The sequence below is a fragment of the Nicotiana tabacum genome, chromosome 16 (assembly GCF_000715075.1).
Source record: "Nicotiana tabacum cultivar K326 chromosome 16, ASM71507v2, whole genome shotgun sequence".
In the NCBI taxonomy this organism is placed as follows: domain Eukaryota; kingdom Viridiplantae; phylum Streptophyta; class Magnoliopsida; order Solanales; family Solanaceae; genus Nicotiana; species Nicotiana tabacum.
Window position 1 is genome coordinate 123,351,540 of NC_134095.1, and position 7,857 is coordinate 123,359,396.

Sequence of the window (7,857 nt, forward strand, 5' to 3'; positions counted from 1 at the left end):
AAAGGTGCATGTCATGGTCATTAGAGTTGGTATACACATCTGATAAGTTTTTACTTTGTAATTTTCTTGTTAGGTATCATCTCTTTCTCTTGTCCCTTATTTTGTTCCTCTCGTTTTGTTTGAGTCCCTTCTTGAGTATGTTTGGTCAAAACAAGTGAGAAATGACTTCAAAATTTGCTACCAACTTTCCAATTGCACAAAACAAATTTGGTTAGCACATCAAAATGGCATAAGTCAGGGAAAAGTGGTATGCGCATTAAGTTGGTAACAATCAACATGCTTTGGGATTCATGTGAAATGCAAAAGTTCGGTAAATATCAATTCATGAGAAAAATGCAACAGATAAAGGATATTGGGATCGAATAGAGCAGAGGTATTTTCTATGATAAGGGTTGAAATAAAATGGGTAGTCGATAACATTCAAGGTCGTCCAAGTTGAAATCAAAGTTATCTTGGCAAGTGTAGAAGTAGCCGCCTTCAAGATCAAGGCCACAAACTAACCACCACATTTAAACTCACAAGTTTTCTTTGTTTGAAACAGGAACAAAGCAGTGCAAGGACAGTGGTTAAAAAAAAGAGAAAAAAAAAGCAGAATAGAAGAGCCAACAAAGGGAAGTTTCTCAAATCTTTGCCTTTATTTATCTTGCTAGTGTGCATAAAATGTTGCCATTGCTCTTCACATTTTTCTCCTAGGATAAAAAGTCCTAGTTTGATGGATTTTCCTCCAATCAAAAATCTTAGTCTGATGAATCTTTCTCCTAAGATAAGAGACCTAGTCGGATGAATTTTCTCCTAGGATCGAAATCTTAGTCTGATGAATTTTCTCCTAGGATCAAAATCTTAGTCTGATGAATCTTTCTCCTAAGATAGAAGACCTAGTCTGATGAATTTTCTCTTAGGATCAAAATCTTAGTCTGATGAATCTTTCTCCTAAGGTAAGAGACCTAGTCTGATGAATTTTCTCCTAGGATGGACATCTTAGTCTGATAAATCTTTCTCCTAAGATAACAAAAAAAAAGAAAAAAAAGAAAAAAAAAAGAAAAAGGAATTAGTCTGATGAATTTTGTACTAGGACCGAAATCTTAGTTTGATGAATCTTTCTCCTAAGATAGAAGACCTAGTCTGATGAATTTTCTAGTCAAATGTTCTTGGTTTTACTCATAAGAGACGCACATCTCAGTCAAGTCTTTAGTTTTATTCTCATCATTACATCAATAACATAGGTGATTTACAGTTTTGCTAATAACTCACAAATCTTCCTAGTGCAAACTGGGGCAGAAAATTTTGTTTGTTTTGTTGTTTTGATTGCAGGCACCCACCTGGAAAACGAGGGAAGATATTTCAGAGTCATTTCAAGTTTCAAGTCAGTAGCAGACACCCACCTGGAGAACGAGGGAAGTCATTTCAGAATTCAATTCAAGTTAGAAGTAGCAGAAGCTTGCGGCAAGAATGCGAGTCAATAGTCCGAGGTAACCAACAGAAGTAGTCTAAAAAAAAAGAAGAAAAAAAAGAAAGAAAAGAAAGAAAGTGAATCCAAAATGTAGAAGCAGAAAAAAGATGTGAACTGCTCAAGACGTGGTTGAAGTCACGAGCGCTACATGTCCGATCTTGATTCGAAAAAGCTGAAGAAGAATGAACTAGCACCTGCAGCTAGCGAGCGTCGAGGTTCAAATCTAAAGTATACATGAAGAACCATTCAAGACTCAAGATCAACCTTCAGAAGACTTATAAATAGGAATTTTGTAACTCATAGCTGACAGGCTTAGTTAGTCTTTTTCATTTTTTGATTTTGATGTAATAATAGGATCGCGGACCGGAACCTCGACGGAACGGCACCTCAATCGGCTATCTACCTCGGTATACTCCATCACTATTCCTACTTCTGAACTACGCGTGGCCTGATTCCTTTATAACCAAGGATATGTAGGCAACTCAGATACCAGGGCTCGGTCACATTCCCCTTTCTCTTAGTTTTGGTCTCTCCATATAAGGGTCGGGTCAAAAAAAATTTGTCTCGTCGTTCTTTGTTCGAAAACTCTTCGTGTTTCCAGTCGAAGAGGGGCAGCTATAGACATGTAATTTTTGACCCTCCCTGAGATTTTACATATTTTAGCATTTATATATTTATTTTAGGTCTAATATTGCTATTTTGGCTATTTTTAAACTTCTTTGCCTTATTTTATCTTAAAAAACTAAAACAAACTACAAAAAATATTTTCTTTATTTTATATTATTGATATTTTATTTAGTTACTTTCATTTTATTTTACAAAGGATAGAAAAGAAAAGTTTCACAAAAATATTCTTATATAACCTTAGTAGAAAATTTAATTTATGGGATTTAATAAATATTTAGTAGTAGTTGAATTTCTTTAATATGTTACTATATATTTCTTTTAATATTTCCTATTATTTTGAAGCACTAGGAATTTTTGTTTGCCATTTTAATTTAGTAGTATATAATATTTGTTACTTTGAATTATCTTTAGAAAACAAGAAAAAAAAAGAGATAACATAAAGGAAAGAACAAAAAATTACAAAGCAAAAAGCAAAAAGCAAGAAAGAGAAGGAAAATTAGTCCACCAACTAGGCCCACTCATTTTCTTTTGCTCTGCACAAAACTAAATACACACAACACATACACATTCACAAAAAGTCAGGTACACAGCAACAGAAATCAGAAGGGGGTCCACATGGTTTGGTTGGATTTTTCTTTCTTCTTATCCAAGATAATCACTTAGGCATAGGGGGATTTTGGTCTTTCACAGAGAAAAGGAGCGAAAAACAGAGTGGAGGCTGAATCACAAAAATAAAAATGGAGAGGTTAGGCACAGAAGAACACGAATAGGGAGACGAGAAAAATCCTGAGTACTTCAACTTCTCCATCTCCATCAACCCGTCGCCACCCCTAATTCTTTCCAAAAATTACCATAGTTGATTCCAATTCCTTTTCACCATGAACAAAGACCCATAACCATAATCTCTTAACAACATCTCCACCGTGTGAATCACCTAAATGCCACACAAAACTCTATTCCCTTCATCTCCCCAAAAAATAGAGAGTCTTATTCCATTTTCAAAGACAAACAACTGAACACCACAACACTTTTGCCTTCACCCTGAAAACCACCTGTAAAATTCGGCCACCAACAAACTCGCTTTTAAATTCTCACCTGCCGGTTTTTGAGTTTTCCGTTGAGATTTCTCGTTTGAGATCGTTGTTCATTGTGTCCGATTTGTGGTTGTGACGACCCGGCCGGTCGTCTTAAGAATTAATGCCCCGATCCCCTATTAACTGCTTTCCCTAAGTTTATTTCTGCTAATGTGATTTGTCGGGATGCTCGGTTTTGAGTTTTGAGGAGTTTTGGGACACTTAGTCCCTAAATGAGAGCTTAAGTGTTAGAAAGTTGACCGAAGTCGGAACAGTAGGGAGATAGCCTCGGAATGAAAATCTGACTGTTCTGTTAGCTCCGTTAGGTGAATTTGGGGCTGGGAGCGTGTTCGGAATGTGTTTTGGAGGTCCGTAGCTAATTTAGGCTTGAAATGCCAAAGTTTGAATTTTTAAAGTTTCCGGTCCAATAGTGAGATTTTGATCGAGGGTCGGAATGGAATTTCAAAAGTTTTAGTAGCTCCGTCATGTCATTTGGGATGTGTGTGCAAAATTTCAGGTCATTCGGACGAGATTTGATACAGTTTTTGATCGAAAACATAATTTAAGAGTTCTTGGAGTTCTTAGGCTTTAATCCTATGTGAAATTGGTGATTTGATGTTGTTATAAGCGTTCTGAAGTGTTGATCAAGTTTGAACGATGTCATGGGATGTGTTGGTATAATGGGTTTGAAGTTCCGGGAGTTCCGGGTAGGTTCCGCGATGTTTTAGTGCAAAAATCATAGCTGTAGCAGGTCTACAGGGGTTGCAGGCCCCAGAACTCACTCACACGGTCCGCACAAAAATTAGTGCACCCGCGTTGAGTGTACGAACCGCACAAAAGCGGGCGCGGCCGCGGTAGGCATCGCGCGGACCGCACAAAGTGGGGCGCGGCCGCAGTGAAGGGCCCTTCCGCTGGTCCTACTTCGGAAGCTCATATCTTTTGATATACAAGAAATTTTGAGGTGATTCAAAAACGAAAGTTGTAGCCCTTCGTATCTGGTTTCCAGAAAAATAAAGATATCGCAATTTGTACATTTGTAGCAAAAGTTATGGCCAAAATACTAAAGCCTGTCACTGCAGAGGGATGCCTGTGCGGACGCACGTTGCCTTTGCGCGGACCGCACTGGCTTGCGCGTACCGCGTGAGTTTTGGTGCGGCCTGCAGTAGCTGGAAATCTGAGGGGTACCTATAAATACAAAGTTTTGGGTTTTATTTAATATTTTGACCTAGAGAGCTCGGATTTTGGTGATTTTTCGAAGGTTTTTCAAGAAATTTATCGGGGTAAGTGATTTTAACTCAGATTTTGCTAGAATACATGAATCTAACACTAAATTCATCATTTAATTCGTGATTTGAGAGGGAATTTGGGAAGAAAATTGTGAAACCTTTCAAAAATGTAAAATGATGATTTAAAGGACCAAATAGTGTCAGAATTGTATAATTTTTGTATGGTTAGACTCGTGAGAGTGCGAGGTTTCTAGGAATATAAATTTTTACCGATTCAGAGACGTGGGACCGAGGGGCATTTTGGTCATTTTCCATAATTTCGCGTATTAGCTTTGAATTAAAACATATGATCATTTGTTTGAGAAGATATTTACGATATGCAATTGAATTGATTAGATTTGGGCCATTTGGAGTCGGATACTCGTGGCAAAAACGTGGTTCTAGTTGATTTTGAGTCGGTTCGAGGTAAGTGGCTTATCTAGCCTTGTATGGGGGACCTTTCCCCTTAGGATGTGCTATATTTGATAATTGAAATGCCCTGTACGTGAGGTGACGAGCGCGTACTTGAGCTAATTGTTGAAAATCCGGTTTTTCCTTAAGTATTTCAATTGAGTTCTTTTCTTGTTTTATTCTACTTGTGAATTTAGCATGTTGCTAGTCTAGAAAGGCATGTTTAGTTGACTTAATTGCCTATTTGCTTAAATTGCCTGAATTGCATTACGTGAAGCATGTTAGACTAGAAATAAATGTTTACTTGGTACGAAATTAGCGTTTAATTTAATATTCTTGTGTTGTTGCTCTATGTTTTAAATTGGGACTACGGGTTAGATTCCCGGGAGATTTCCCCTGCACATTTACTTTGGGACTACGGGTTAGATTCCCGGGAGATTCCCCCTGTACATTTACTTTGGGACTACGGGTTAGATTCCCGGGAGATCCCCGGTACATATATTGAGGAAACCGAGAGATCCTTGGGATACCAAGAGATCCCTAGTACATATTGAGGATACCAAGAGATCCTCGGGATACCAAGAGATCCCTGTCTTATATTGAGGATACCGAGAGATCCTCGGGATACCAAGAGATCTCTAGTACATGTAGAGGATACTAAGAGATCCTCGGGATACTTAGAGATCCCCGGTTACTTTCCTTATGGTTTGCTTTCATTATTGTTTCCGTTATTGTACTCTTATTAGCCTGCATAGATTCTTACTGTAGGTTCTCAATTGCATTGCTTATCTTGTCCTTCCATCTTTATATTTTATATAACCTCAGTAGGGCCCTGACCTTCCTCGTCACTACCCAACCGAGGTTAGGCTTGGCACTTACTGAGTACCGCTGTGGTGTACTCACGCCTCTTCTGCGCATGTTTTACATGTGCAGATCCGGGTACCTCTACTCAGGCGCACTATCAGTGAGGCAGGAGGACTACGGAGACTTCGAGGTAGATGTCCTGCGTCCGTAGACCGACGAGTCTCCCTCTTTTTCCTATCTTTAGTACTTAGTTCTTTTTCCTTCCGTTTGTTAGATATTCTGGAGTTTGGAGCCTCACTATACATTTTTGTAGCCTGTGTTTCCCCGTGAGTTTCTGGGTTTTAGGATTGTTTTAGTCTTGAGATATTGAGTTGTATATGCCGAGAGGCATTCAGTACAATTTCCTTTTTAGATAATTAAATATGGTATTATATTTTTCCGCAATTATTATGTTTCCGCAAGTGTTAGGCTTACCTGGTCACGGAGACTAGGTACTGTCATGACATGTTCACGGTTGGTGAACTAGGGTCGTGACAAGTTGGTATCAGAGCTCTAGGTTCATAGGAGTCACGGAACACAGGCCGGTTTATTAGAGTCTCGCTGATCAGTACGAAGACGTCTGTACTTATCTACGAAAGGCTATATTTCTGTTTAGGAAAATTCTTCACTTTATTGATCTCCTTGTCATGCGATATTTTTGACATCAATTCTAAACTTCTGTCTCCTATTCTCTCACAGATGGTGAGGACACGTGCTACTCGGGATGATCAGGCACCCGCACCCCCTACTACAGCCGTCAGAGGTAGGGGTCGGGGTAGAGGCCGTGGACGCGCACGGGGTGCAGCCAGAGCACCTGCGCGAGCTACCGCTGAGGTACCGCCAGTAGATCCAGCCAGAGTTCAGGCACCCGACACTCCTACAACCACTACTACTCCAGCCCTTCAGGAGACATTGGCACAGTTTATGAGTATGTACACCATGCTGGCTCAGGCAGGGTTGCTTCCCCTTGCTGCAGCCACATCCTAGGCCGGGGGAGGGGCACAGACTCCCACCGCCCGCACTCTTGAGCAGCGAGTGCAGGTTGAGCAGGTCCTAGATATCATTCCTGTACAGACTACTGTACCAGTTGAGCCCGAGGATGGGGCAGCTGCTTCTGAGGATGAGCAGCGGAGACTCGAGAGGTTCAAGAAGTATGATCCGCCAGTTTTCAGTGGAATAGTGACAGATGATGCCTTGGGATTTTGGAGGATTGCCACCGTATTCTTCACACTATGGGTATTACCGGATCGAGCGGGGTTTCCTTCACTGCTTTCCAACTTCGGGTAGCCGCCTATGAGTGGTGGCGCACCTATGAGTTAGACAGTCCAGACGAGGCTACTTCACTGACTTGGACCCAGTTCTCAGATATGTTCTTGAGAGAGTTCGTTCCTCAGAGCCTCAGGGACGCATGGCGCGCAGAGTTTGAGTATTTGCGCCAGGGAGCTATGACTGTTTCAGAGTATGCTATCCGTTACACCAGATTGACTAGGCATGCACCAGCCTTGGTTGCTACTGTCCGCGAGAGGGTTCACCGGTTTATTAAGGGGCTTATTCCTCCCATCAGATCTAGCATGGCTCGTGAGTTGGAGATGGACATTTCTTATCAGCAGGTGGTGAGCATTGCTAGGAGGATTGAGGGTATGCATGCTAGGGAGAGAGAGGAGAGGGAGGCCAACAGGTCTCGTGAGTCGGGCCATTATTTTGGTATCCGTACCCCAGCTGCAGGTCGTCATGGTAGGGGCTATATGAGTCACCCCGTTTATTCAGCTCTTCCATCAGCCAGCAATGCTCCAACTCCTCCCAGATCTCAGGAGCCATATTATGCACCTCCGGTTTCTAGCGCGCCTCCTGCGCGGGGTGCTTTCAGAGGTCAGTCTAGCAGACCTGGCCCTAGCCATTCACAGCCACCACGTCCTCCCAGATCTTCTTTCGAGTGTGGTGACACACGCCACTTGGTGATGGAGTGCCCTAGACTTGGGAGGGGTGCACCTCCACAGACTTCTCAGCCACATCGTGCCCCATAGAGTTCTCAGACTATGGTTACAGCTCCAGTTGCTACCCCACCTACTCAGCCAGCTAGAGGTGGAGGTCGGGGAGGTAGAGGTCGCCCTAGAGGGGGAGGCCATGCCAGATATTATGCTATTCCTGCTCGTACCGAGGTTGTTGCCTCCAATTCCGTCATCACAGG